This window comes from Dama dama, chromosome 9 (assembly GCF_033118175.1).
Source record: "Dama dama isolate Ldn47 chromosome 9, ASM3311817v1, whole genome shotgun sequence".
NCBI classification, from domain to species: domain Eukaryota; kingdom Metazoa; phylum Chordata; class Mammalia; order Artiodactyla; family Cervidae; genus Dama; species Dama dama.
This window is the reverse complement of record NC_083689.1, coordinates 62,895,340-62,908,594: the sequence shown is the minus strand read 5'-3', so window position 1 is coordinate 62,908,594 and position 13,255 is coordinate 62,895,340. Positions and strand designations below refer to the sequence as shown.

General features: G+C 44.0%; 1 protein-coding gene and 1 long non-coding RNA gene across 3 annotated transcripts in view; one reads left to right on the top strand and one right to left on the bottom strand.

Annotated features, from left to right (window-relative positions):
* Positions 1-13,255, top strand: part of LOC133062536 (uncharacterized) — a 94,896-nt gene that overhangs the window by 43,481 nt on the left and 38,160 nt on the right. Inside the window, exon 3 of the long non-coding RNA XR_009694200.1 lies at positions 9,423-9,573. This is a non-coding gene — a long non-coding RNA (uncharacterized LOC133062536). The remainder of the gene's footprint in view (positions 1-9,422; positions 9,574-13,255) is intronic.
* AFAP1L1 (actin filament associated protein 1 like 1) overlaps positions 1-13,255 on the bottom strand; it is a 68,099-nt gene that overhangs the window by 48,223 nt on the left and 6,621 nt on the right. The gene's annotated exons all lie outside the window — the stretch shown is intronic.

Sequence of the window (13,255 nt, the reverse complement as noted above, 5' to 3'; positions counted from 1 at the left end):
CTGTTTGTTTGAACTTGTACCCCTCTTGTGAATATGGTTTCCAGTTGGTTTAGTGATGCGTGTTTTGTAGTTTGTGGATTTTAACCCTAACATAGTAACATTAATATAGGAACTATGTGAATTCAAGTCTTGTTCCCATTTTCTAGCTGTATACCTTTGGAATAATTACATAACTGCCTGATGTACATCACTGGTGACCTGTGAAGCTTATCTACCTCAAGAGTGGGCCCTAGTACAGTGAGAATGTGCCTAAAACAGTGTCTGGCACATAGTATATACTCAGTACATGTTAGCTGTTTACATTATTCTTCCTTTACTATTATATGTCATACCCTGCTTTAAGAGATTTACATGTGTTCTTTACATAATTAAATTATGAATTTTGGTAAATTCTTAATGAAATTCATAACTTAATTCTTACACATGTGGGAACTGAGGACTGCAGAATGGGAAGAATCCTGAGACCATTTGGAGATGCCTCTCCCAGTTCTCCTTCAGAATGCTGCTTCCATCTATGCTAAGTCCTGCATAGTTAAGTTAACATATGCTAAGTTAACTCTGCAGAGAGGCCCCCAGTCACACAGGTGAGGCTGAGGGAATTGACCCTTCACTTCATGGGTACAGAAATCCCTCCTTCCTCTGCCCACAGTTTCTTCCAAGTTATTGCAGATCTACCCATCTGGGGCTATGAAGATGTCTCACTTCTTTCCTCTCAATTTACAAGCACTTCACGGAGTCCAAATGAAGGCCAAACAGTGGGCAGGACGTTGGAGGGGACCTCACTAGTTGGACTAGCATTGTTGATCGCTAAAATAAATACATCCTGTTGTCCCAGAGCATACAGGGAAGACTGTGGTTCATGTGGGCTGGAAAAGAATAGAAAAGGAGCAGCAAAGAAACCCAGCTGCAAAGCCAATGCCTTGTGCTGACTGCTTTCCAGGAGTTAAATATAGCTCCCGTGTGAGGCAGGCAGAGGGTTGTCGAGGTCACCTTGAAAGGCTTTTGTGTGTGATAATTACAGCTTATGCAGGAAACGGAATATCCTTTATGCTGAAGAGAATAGTACAGTTTGACTCCTTGGGAGAGAAACCCAGAATCCTGAGGGAGGTGGAAAAGAAGAGTGGAGGATTTGGGATTTGGTAGGAGAACCGACTCTTTGGAAAAGACCCTGATGCTGGGAAAGACTGAAGGCGAGAGGAGAAGGGGACGACAGAGGATGAGATGGTTGGATGGCATCACTGATGCAATGGCCATGAGTTTGAGTAGGCTCTGGGAGTTGGTGATGGACAGGGAAGCCTGGCGTGCTGCAGTCCATGGGGTTGCAAAGAGTCGGACACGACGGAGTGACTGAACTGAACTGAGGAGAGTATCTGGTTTGGGTTCTGACTCCTCCCACTTGCTAGTATTGAATTGGGTAAATCAGCCTCTCAGAGCATTATCTTCCTCTTCTGGAAGAAGGGATTTAGAATCCTTGTGTGCGGGAATCCTTTGTGGGAGGGGAAATGGGCAATGGTGGGGTAAGGGTTTGTAAACTGGGGGGGTTCTTACTGGGGATTCTCTGTAGCAAAGTTCTGTGATGTACTCTTGTTTCAGGAAGTTAAGAGGTCAGGGAGGTGGCAGGTCAGTGGAAACAGGTTGTGGGGATGTTTTGGGGTGACTCTGTTCCGGGAGGTGGGCCAGGGTGACAAGCTCATGGAAGCCCTGCATCTTAATGGCCTTTTGAGCCGCAGCTCTGCCCACGTCTTGTTATCCACCAGGACAGCTCTCATTCTGAACACCTTGTTTCTCAGCCCTGGGTGGCCAGGGAAGAGGTAGTTCTCCCTCATCAAGACATTTCCAGACAAGAGTGGGGTGGGGCAAAGAAATAGCTTTTGGCAGTGGGGCTGGATTCTCCCAGAATTGTTCCTTTGTGTGCAGATTCCTCCCTGTTTGGCTCACAGAGGAAATGGTTCCAGGAGGAAGTGGAAAACTGTGACACACACACGCTCAGCCCTCACACACAAGATGGCAGCTGTTTCCGCTTGGTGGAAGTCCCTGCCGTCTCCTTCACTGAATGGAGTGGCCTGGGATACCGGATGATAAAGGCAGGGAGTGTTTTTGAGCTCTTAAGTGATGTTCCAGATGTTATGCTAAGCATTTTGCATGGATTACCTCATTTAATTCTCATAATGGCCCTGTGAGGTAGTGACTGTTCTTACACTCTGTTTTATACATAAACCAAGTGAGGCTTGGAGAGGCACAATTATTTGTTTAAAGGCACATGGCAAGCAGAACCTAGACCTAAGTCTAGGGCCTAAACTTCTAACTGGTGCATCATAATTCTTTATGGTCACTTTCTTCTAAAAGAGGTTCCCTATCTCTGAAGCTCGCTAGAACCACCAGTGAGCCATTCATGACCACTCCCCACTAGTGTCCGTTCATAGGATGGGTGCCTGGTCTGAGGCCTAGGTGGAGCTGGGCTTACCATTCTGAGAAGTTTGAGTTTGAGGAACTATCTTACCAGTTGCCTGCAACAGACACTGCAGATGTCTGGCTCTAGGGGTTTGCAAATAATACTGATAGTAATAAAGATAGTTAATGATGACAGTGAATGTTTATTGAACATATTCTACAATGTGGGCCTAACATTTTTATTTCTTTACTAAATTAGGACCTCAAGTGGACAAAAACTGGATTAATCCTAGTCCTTGTTTCAAGAGACACTGTCATCATTGGCTCATGCATGCTTCATTTTTATTTATCTATGTAATCAGTTATTTTTGCTAACGTAGTAAGTACCCACAAGTCCACCATTCAAAGCAGAATCCTGGATCTAGACAATATCATACATCTAACTATGATCTCACGCTTCTGCTTACCCTTTCCCAGTCTGTCATCCTGAATGCTGTATTCATCACATCCTTGTTTTCCCTTACAGACTGCAACTAGATTTACCCATAAAAATTTAAAAATTTTAGTTGTTATGAACTTTATTAAAAGGGCATAATGTTATTGGTAATTTTTTGTGACTTTTTTCTTACTGTGATACTGCTAAGGTTTATCGATATCGTTGCCTGTCATTGTGTTCATTCATTGTGCTATATGATACTCCATTGTGAGAATATTCTCCATGGCTAACATTCTGTGCCTATTATGTTTATTTCATCTTTGCAGCAACTGCATATGGTAGGAGCTCTTCTTGTCTCAGTTTTACTGACAAGAAACTAAGGCCTAGAGAGGCTAAAGAGCTTGCTGGAGGTCATAAGTGCCAGGTTCACATCTTTCTGGCCCTCACTGTACGCTGTGTTCTGGTGTAGAGGGGAAAACACAGGAGCTGGAGCCAAACGCCTAAGGCTCAAGCTCCGTACTTACTGGCTGTGTGGGCTCGGGCAAGTTGCCTCTATTTCTTCAGCGTTAAAGTGGAGTGATGGTAACTGCTCTGTCTACCTCTCAGGCCTGTTGTGAGACTCAAACCTGACAATATCTGTGAAAAGTGATAGTAAACAGTCTGTAAATGGAAGTTTTATAAATCGGTACATTGTGATTAATGATCAGTGTACCATCTGCTCCCCCTTTCCCTCAATCAAACAACAGAACATGTGTAGGATTTAAGAGATGAGCATCTCTATTCAGAAAGGCATGGGTTGGGTTGACAATCAGCCCATAGAAACCTTTGTGTGATTAAAGAATTATAAAATTATCAATAGAGGCCTCAGACTGCACTAAGGGAAACAGTGTATTTATCTTTATTCTGTTCAGTAGAGTTTAAAAACTTTTTTTTTTCACTATTCATTACCTATTTTCAATATCTGAGGCCCCACCCCACTACTGTTTGCTTGTGGTGTTTTCTTTGCATGTCTTGTTCTCCAGCTACTATACTGTTTGACCCTGGGCAGGATACTTCACTTTTCTGAGTTTCCACATCTGAATAATGGGGATAATAATAATACCTACACCTTACAGGGCTGTCATGAGGGTCCAGCGAGGTATTATATGAACTGCTCAGAACAGTTCCTGACACATACCAAATTGACTAATGTCGTTATTTAAACTCTTCCCTATTCCCTAGACGGTGCCCCTTTATTCTTTGAGAGTTAGTTTAGAGGCCCCTTCCTCCAGGAGGCCTGTCCTGCTGTTCTGGACAGGTGAGGTTACCTGTTAAGAGCCTCCAGGGCAGACAGTTTGTTCAGTGACCTCCATTAAAGTGTGAACTGTGAGAGTAGAGATGAGGCCTGATTTAACATCTGCTGCTGCTGCCCGGTGCCCAGTACCGTCATGGGCACAGAGCAGATGCACTGCAGAGAGATTCACTAACAGCCCAGAATTCAGAGGAACAACCGCAGATTAGGGAGGGGGCTAATTCTGCCTGTGACAGCCATCTCCAAGAGCAGAGGGGCTTATGGGGATGGGGGAAAGGAAGAAGAGGCAGACTTGTTCGCTGGGGTTCTGGAGGACAGTTCAGACCAGCGGCGGCAGCTCCAAGACCTTATTATTAGGTCCACTCTATGTAGGAACTTTCCAGAAATTTGAACTAAGAAGAGAGCCAGCTATCCCTTCCAAGAGAGGCTGAGTCTTGGTGGACTGCCTCTTGGCAGGAATGTGGGGGTGAGTTAGTATAGTGGGTAATTGTGACACTGGGTGACTACGGTGAGAAGCACACAGAATCACACCTGGGATCTGTCCTCCCTAGCCCAGCGACCCCAGGCAGGTGACATCAGTTTTCTCATCTGTGAGGCAGAGGTAATAAGACCACTCATGTCAGAAGGTTGTGGTGAGCAGAAAGGGAGGTAGGGTAGAAAAGTGTTAAGCTCTGTGCCAAGCCAATATAAGACCTCCTGCAAAGGTTGGTTGTTACTGTTGTTGATGTTGTTAGTAATCACAGGGGATTCAGGTATCTCCCAGAGTTTAGTCTAGACATTCTAGGTGGGAGGCTAAAGGTTATGCTCAGAATGGCCACCCTGCCTGTTGCCCAGGTGGTAAGTCTATCCTCTTCCCTCTCTTCCTTCCTTCCCCTTGCTTGCAAAAGCCTTCCAGTGCTAACCTTAGATTATGTCTGGGCCAGGCCCCTGCAAGTGCAGCCCACAGGGAGCCCAGCCATCCCTGGCAGGCTTTGGGAGATGCCTAGAGTGATTTCCTGCCTCCAGAGCTGGGGGTGAAATCGAGAAAATGATGGTTGAAGGTCCCAGGAATGACTTATCTTGAGTCTTGAAGAACCCTGGACAGATGTCTCCTCTGCTGTCCCAAGAGATCAACAATTCTACACGCTCTCTTTGAAAATGGACAGAGTGTGAAGTTTTAGGTTTTTCTGTTCTTAAACAGGAAGGTGAGTTAGTCTTTCAAAGTTTGCTGCTCACTGGTCTCCTTTCTCTAATCTCTCCCTTTCTACTCTGATGTGAGCTTTAATTTCCCCAAATGGCAACACACAGCATAACCCCCTCCTGCTCACACCTCGTCAGTAGCTCCCCAGGGCCCAGATACCAGTTTCCTTTGTGACTCATATGATGAAAGAGCTTCATATGCTCCCTGTACTCCCTGTGATTTATTCCCTCTGTAATTCCATCCCTTTCCAGGATGGGCAGGCAGAAAGTGAGAGGAATCCATTCTGATTTTTAAAGAAAGGAGATAATTTATAGAAGTGTTGTTTAAACACTGGCTTTTTTTTTTTTTTTAATTGTGTGCTTCCTGCATGCTGAGTGCTTTTCTTGCAGAAATCCAGTTGTCCCCCATAGTCAGACAGGAGATTGTTATCTCCAATTTTAGCTGAAGAAACGAAGACCTGGGATTAAATAGAAGGAGTAGAGCAGGGATTCAAACCCTGGCAACCTGACACCGCAGCCAGTGCCCTCGGCTCCCACAGTATGCTGCCTCTATTATTAGTTACCAGTCACACCCGCAGTTGTGGACCTGGAGGATAAGGCCCTACTCGAGGCTCCATTTTACCTCTGCCTGCTTCTCTGGGCTGTAGGCACACTGACCAACTTGTGCTCTGAGCATGGCTTCTGTGCCTCTCCCCTTCCTACTCGCCATTGTCTCTACTTAGAATGCTGATCCCCCAGTGTTTCTGAGGTTCCTGGCTAAAAAGTGTCCCTTGAGTCTTCTGAGCCTTTATGTATTCTCTTTGATGGACATGAACCAGATATGACTTCATGTCACAGGCGTTGGTGACAGAGTCTTAGTTTTTCTGCCTCACTAGGAGGTTAAGGGTGTAGGAACCCTACGCTTACCCCTGTTACCCCTTAGAGCTACAGCTGGTTGCTGGCTGGAAGTGAGGAAATGTGATCAGTCCCTCTGGCTTCCCAGCACACCCCTAGATCAGTTTTCTTTTTGCTTCAAGTAAAGCTTAAAATTAAAAAAAAATCCCACTTGGTTTCATATCAGCTGGATTTACCCTTTGCAAACTCTTCAACAAGAATGGGCAGGAAGAATAAATATTTATTCTACAAATGAATAAATCTGACTCCATCTTCAAAAGAAAGCCTTAGTATAAATTATCATAATTTCTCCATTCTAAGATTTCACTGATTTAAAGATATTTTATCTATTAAATAATAGCTTTTTGGAAAAAAAGAAAACAGAAAAAATGAACAAATTGATGTATCAAATTTAAGATATATTCTTTCAAAAGTATGTTTTGGTATCAATGAAATATTTTTAAGAATATGGTCCAATTCAATTTTGATTTTTTTCTTTTGATTCTGGTGGTCTCAGAAAAAAAGTTTCCTAAGTCTTGACTAAATCACCATGAAGCATGGGCAGGTGTCAGCGGTATCCCAGCCCTGAACCCCTGGGGTTGCTGGGTCAGCAGGGGCATGTCAGGCCAGTTATGGACCAGTGGCATCCCTGAGACCCCCAAGGCCAGTTTACAGGCTTTCTCCCCAGCAGAACTCTGCGCTCCGCTGGTATCTCTTGACCACGTCAGTGGTTCTGGGGAAAGCTGACTGGGAGTCCATCATGTGACCTTAGGCATGACACCACCCCTTGAGCCTCGGTTTCCCTGGCTGTAAAGTGAGAGGCATAAGATTAGACAGGCGGTTTTCAGATGTTCTGCAGATGGAGCTCTGGGGTCTGGGAGGCTTCTCTGGGGGCTACCTTGGGAGTAGGAAGATGGAGTAGACTGTACTCAGTATTTTCATTCCCACTTCCCGCAGAGCAACTCTTTGTTTAAGATTTTATTTGCAGAAGGATTCTGAGGCTAAATGTAGTTTGAAAAACACTGGTAAATGGCATTCTGGGGCCTTTCCAAGTATTAGTCTTGAGTACGTACTCTTGAATGATCTGAGGACAGGGCTTCATTCCTCAGCCTGGACACACCCTCAGAATCTTTCTCACCACAGTGCTCCAGGCAGACACTCCCAAACTCTACAGATTAATTCAGGGGTTGGCAAACTTTGTGTAAAAGACCAGATAGTACATATTTTAGGCTTTTCAGGCCACATGTGGGCCTCTGTTGCAACTACTCAACTCTGCTCTTTTGGCAAAAAAGCAGCCATAGACAAAACATAATGAATGGACATGGCTGTGGGCCAATACAGCTTTACTTACCAGAAGATGTGGGGGGTCTGGATTTGGTCTAACAACCAAGGTGTACTGCTACCCGTGCTGTAATAAACACTTCGACCTGACAGGTGAAGAAACTGCAGCCCAAGGAGGAGATTCAAGTAACTGGATTTGGTCGGGATCCCTGTAGCTTGGTCAGCGAACATGTTTTCACTACTCTGCACTGCTCACTTAGCCATAACCCTTACCCTGATTTGGATTGTGGGCATCTGAGATTGCATGATTGAGGGAATGGTGCCCAGAAAAGACACGTGCCCCACTTATCCCTCTCAGGAGATGAGTTTTCCCCTAGGTTCTTAGAAGGCTATAAAAAGCCCCTGAACTTGCCTCCTGTGGGACGTTCTGTCAGTAAATTCCCCAGAGCTGGAATGACTGCAATGTGGTGCCACATTCTGCCCCTCTGCAGCCTGACAGCTGTGCAGGGAGAAGAATCAGGGCTGGCAGGCTCTGCGCCTCCACCCCCGCCTGGGGTGTGGCTGGGATTCCCGAATGGAATTTTAGGTGGAGGACAAAACCCTGCCTGGGCCCTCCTGGGGCAGGATCTTTGCCAGTTCCAGGAGGATGAATGTTTCTTGAATTCTAAACGCCAGAACTACAAGGGCCACAGTGGAAGGAGTGTGAAGGGTGAGAAATAAAGTCTCACACCAGCTGCCTGGCCATACTGATGGAAGCTGTCCCTCCTGGAACTGTTTAGATTCCCTTTCCCTCCCCTGCTTCCCACCTTGAAATCTTCACCTGTTAAGTCTTTGTGGCTTATCTGGCAAGTCCTTCACATTAATAGACCTGGGAATGCCTCTCTCCACTGGACAAGCAGTGGAGAGCGATGGTAAAGAACTTACGTTTGGAGGTGGGCAGGGCTGGGTAAAAAATTGACCTGTTTAGGCCTCAGTTTTTTCATCTGTAAAATTGGGGATATTAAAAAAAAATACATGTACAACACATTTTAAAGTAGGTACTGAAAATAAATTACAGTAAATAAACTTAAAATGCAACAGATGGCAATGTCATGATGAACATTCCCATCGAATTCTGTTGGGAGGTGTGGTGGTGATGAGACTGCAGGGCTCAGGGAAGATAAATATCACAAATATATCAAAAACTTCAAATTATTGTGCATTCACACACTGACATGGGCCACAGACATGCCTTCACAGGGACTGTACTTATCAGTCTACCACAGAACCAGATTTTTCCATAAACTACAAAATTTTTAAAACAAAGTTGTATTTACATCTTTCTAATTCATATACATGCCCTAGCTGTGATTTTAAAAAATAGAAACTACAGACACTCTCCCCTCATAACTGCTGGCAACATTTTTGGATGGAATTTCTCCCTCAATAAAATTAATGGCATATTTTATACACATGAAAGTCAAACTGCATCAGCTTCATGATTGTTGAGAGGATTAAATGGCTCAATGTACATATGTAAACTGCCTGACTCATGGTGAGTGCTCAGTTGGCAATTATTATTAAACATCTGTTATGTGCTAGACCCTGGAAATAAGATGTAGAGACAGTCTCACAGCACAGGCTTCATATATACACAGAGGAGGCATTTAAATTAGTACAATACAATATTCTAAGAACTGAAACTGAGGAGGGTGGTGGTGACCCAAAGTCAGAGGGAAGGTCCAGGGAGGATGTGGCAGATAGTTTTCATGGAGGTGATGCTGAGCAGTCTCTTTCAGGGAGAGGGAAAAGCAGAGGCATCTTTTTAACCTCAGTTTTTGCATCTGTCTAACTGGGAGAATGTCTCAGCTGACCACTTCACAAGGCTTTTACCAGAGTTAAGTCATTGAAGAGAATCTCAAGGCTGAAAGGGTCCCAGAGAAAGGATTTTAGTGGTCAATTCTCTCTTTGAATATCCCTGCTATTACACAGGTTCCTTCTGGCCCAGAGTGACCCCTCTGTGGATGACTGCTGAGTGAGAGCCTGTATGACTGCCAGAGCTGCCCAAGCTGTAAAGGAAGCACTCCATGATTAACAACCCCAACACTGCGTGGGAATGGACACAACTGGCGAATGTGAAAAGGTTTCTAGAAGTTAAAAGCTTTATAAAAATGTATGTATGTATGTTGCAGAAGTGAGTGGCTGAGCCATTCGCTAGGACATGGTATTTCTGCTTCCATGTCCAGATACATTTCTCTGCTGGCACTGTGTGCTTGGCACATTTATTGGAGGTTTGCCCTCTCAGGCTAGAGTACCCATACCATGGGAGTCCATGGTAGAGGGCAGGGTGGGGTTAGGGAAGAAACCTTGAGAAAAATACGATCTGTCTCTGCAAGTCCACTGCACAAAGATTTTTTTTGGAGTGGGGGGTGTTTGTTCAGGTGTGTTATGGATGATAATAGAAATTTGTCTGGCTTTAGATAAAATTCCCTTCAAGCTTTCAGAAGCCACTTTGGGTAACAGACCAGACCAAACCCTAGAATTTCACCTGGTTGAAAAGTGTGAAAGGCAGTGCTGGAGCCAAGTAATCAAGGGAGGTGTTTGAGCAAGGTCAAGGGTCCTGATAAGCCTGTGCACGAAAACAGCAAGCATGTCAGACTCAGCTGCGAGCTTTGCAAAAAGTATATGTTCCCAAACCTCATTCCAGACCCACTGATCAGACCTCTGGGGGTATATTTTCAGTAGGCTCCCTGGAAGATAATGATTCTTCCAGCTGGATTCGAGAACCACTGCTTTAGACAAACAGAGAGTGGTCTTTATGGGAGGCTGGGGAGGTGAGAGGAGAAACAGGAAGCTCTTACCAGAGATGACAGGATATTGGAGAAGAAGCCATCCAAGATACATTTTTCAGTAACAGTTAACAGAACTGGGGGTCTGACTGCAGAAAGGGTGAAAGCAAAGGAAATGATGAATAATGACAAAGTCTATGTTTCTGTCCCTAAAATAGGAATCATTGAAATGGAAAATCCTGGAGCTAAAAGTGGCCTTACCCAGCTCTACCCCGTGAACTTTGTATTTTTTCTTTTATTTATTCATCATCTCAGCAGACATTTTTTGCACATATATTACAGGCAAAGCATTACATTAGATGCTGGAAAAGAATTGTGAACAAGGTAAAAAGGACCCTGTCCTCATAAAGCTCACATTAACAGCTAATTAATTGCTATAATTAATCATTACTATGAAGATGGCAAAGATCTTGCAAAGATGGGCACAATAAAGGACAGAAATGGTATGGACCTAACAGAAGCAGAAGGTATTAAGAAGAGGTGGCAAGAATACACAGAAGAACTATACAAAAAAGATCTTCATGACCTAAATAACCACGATGATGTGATCACTCACCTATACATCCTGGAATGTGAAGTCAAGTGGGCCTTAGGAAGCATCACTATGAACAAAGCTAGCGGGGGTGATGGAATTCCAGTTGCGCCATTTCAAATCCTGAAAGATGATGCTGTGAAAGTGCTGCACTCAACATGCCAGCAAATTTGGAAATCTCAGCAGTGGTCACAGGACTGGAAAAGGGCAATTTTCAGTCCAATCCCAAAGAAAGACAATGCCAGAGAATGTTCAAACTACCCCACAATTGCACTCATCTCACACGCTAGCAAAGTAATGCTCAAAATTCTCCAAGTCAGCCTTCAATAGTACATGAACGGTGAGCTTCCAGATGTTCAAGCTGGATTTAGAAAAGGCAGAGGAACCAGAGATCAAATTGCCAACATCCATTGGATCACTGAAGAAGCAAGAGAGTTCCAGAAAAATATCTACTTCTGCTTTATTGACTATGCCAAAGCCTTTGACTGTGTGGATCACAACAGACTGTGGAAAACTCTTAAAGAGATGGGAATACCAGACTACCTTACCTGCCTCCTGAGGAATTTTTATGCAGGCCAAGAAGCAATAGTTAGAACTGGACATGGTTCTAATAGACTAGTTCCAAATAGGGAAAGGAGTACATCAAAGCTATATATTGTCACCCTATTTATTTAATTTATATGCAGAGTACATCATGTGAAATGCCAGGCTGGATGAAGCACAAGCTGGAATCAAGATTGCCAGGAGAAATATCAATAACGTTAGATATGCAGATGACACCACCCTTATGGCAGAAAGCAAAGAAGAACTAAAGAGCCTCTTGATGAAAGTGAAAGAGAAGAGTGAAAAAGTAGGCTCAAAACTCAACATTAGAAAACTAAGATCATGGCATCTGGTCCCATCACTTCATGGCAAATAGATGGGGAAACAATGGAAACAGTGAGAGGCTTTATTTTCTTGGACTCCAAAATCACTGCAGATGGTGACTGCAGCCATGAAATTAAAAGACGCTTGTTCCCTGGAAGAAAAGCTATGTCCAACCTAGACAGCATATTAAAAAGCAGAGACATTACTCTGCCAACAAAGGTCCGTCTAGTCAAAGCTATGGTTTTTCCAGTAGTCATGTATCGATGGATGTGAGAGTTGGACTCTAAAGAAAGCTGAGTGCCAAAGAATTGATGCTTTTGAACTGTGTTGTTGGAGAAGACTCTTGAGAGTCCCTTGGACTGCAAGGAGATCCAACCAGTCCATCCTAACTATTCATTGGAAAGACTGATGCGGAAGCTGAAACTCTAATACTTTAGCTACCTGATGCAAAGAACTGACTCATTTGAAAAGACCCTGAAAAAATAAAAAAGAAAAGACCCTGATGCTGGGAAAGACTGAAGGTGGGAGGAGAGGGGACATCAGAGGATGAGATGGTTGGATGGCATCACCAACTTGATGGACATGAGTTTGAGCAAGCTCCGGGAGTTGGTGATGGAGAGAGAAGCCTGGCGTGCTACAGTCCATGGGGTCGCAAATAGACACTTCTGAGCAATTGAACTGAACTGTGAAAATGCTAACCAGTGAAAAGTACAGAGTGCTAGGGTTACCTGTAATGAGGGATGTAGCATGGGAGACAGGGAAAGATTGTTTTGAGGAAGTAATATTTGAGCAGATTGCTAAGGATGAGAAGGAAGGAGTTAACCAGGTAAAGGTACAAAGGGCATTGTGAGGAGAATCCACAGTAAGACAGGGGCAGGGGCCCAAAGGGAGCTGGTAAAAGGCAGGGCGGTCCTTGAGGCCACACCACGATTGTAGTCTGTATTTTAAGAACAATGAGAAGCCACTAAGCAGTTTAAGCACAATCAGATCTATAGTTTTAAATAACTGTCTTTAATTGTATCAGGCTCTCCTCTTCCCATATTCTGTCCACAAGCATAGATATTTCATAAACCCCATCAAAAGCTATGATACATATACATTTGAATAAAAGACGAATGCTTCAAGGTAAAGTATATGCTTCTACAAGTCCTGTTCTCTATAGTTTTCAAAAGGGTCATGCCTATGGAAACCTCTTGAATTGAGTGACAGTTGTTCTAACTTATCTACTACTGTGGTCCCCATAGGAAGCATTCTAGGACTCCCCGATCTGTGTCCACTCAGCGTCTGCTTCATTATGTCTCTGGGCACCTCTTAGTCTGTCACTGAATAGCTCTTTTCATTTGTTTGCTTCTTCCAGATTGTGCCCCAGTTAGTCTCTGTTTAACCTCTTGTATAGCGTTCTGAAGAGTCTTTCTAATACTCTTCTACAGGACAGCTAATTTGAGAAATGATCCCATATCCCCCCCCCTTCAAATTTAGTTTTATTCACAAACAGCCCCATTTCCTTCAATAGCTCCTCACATTGTTGTGTTGTTAATAGAAAAAAGAGAAACAGGAAGGGTGATTTGATTTGGTGG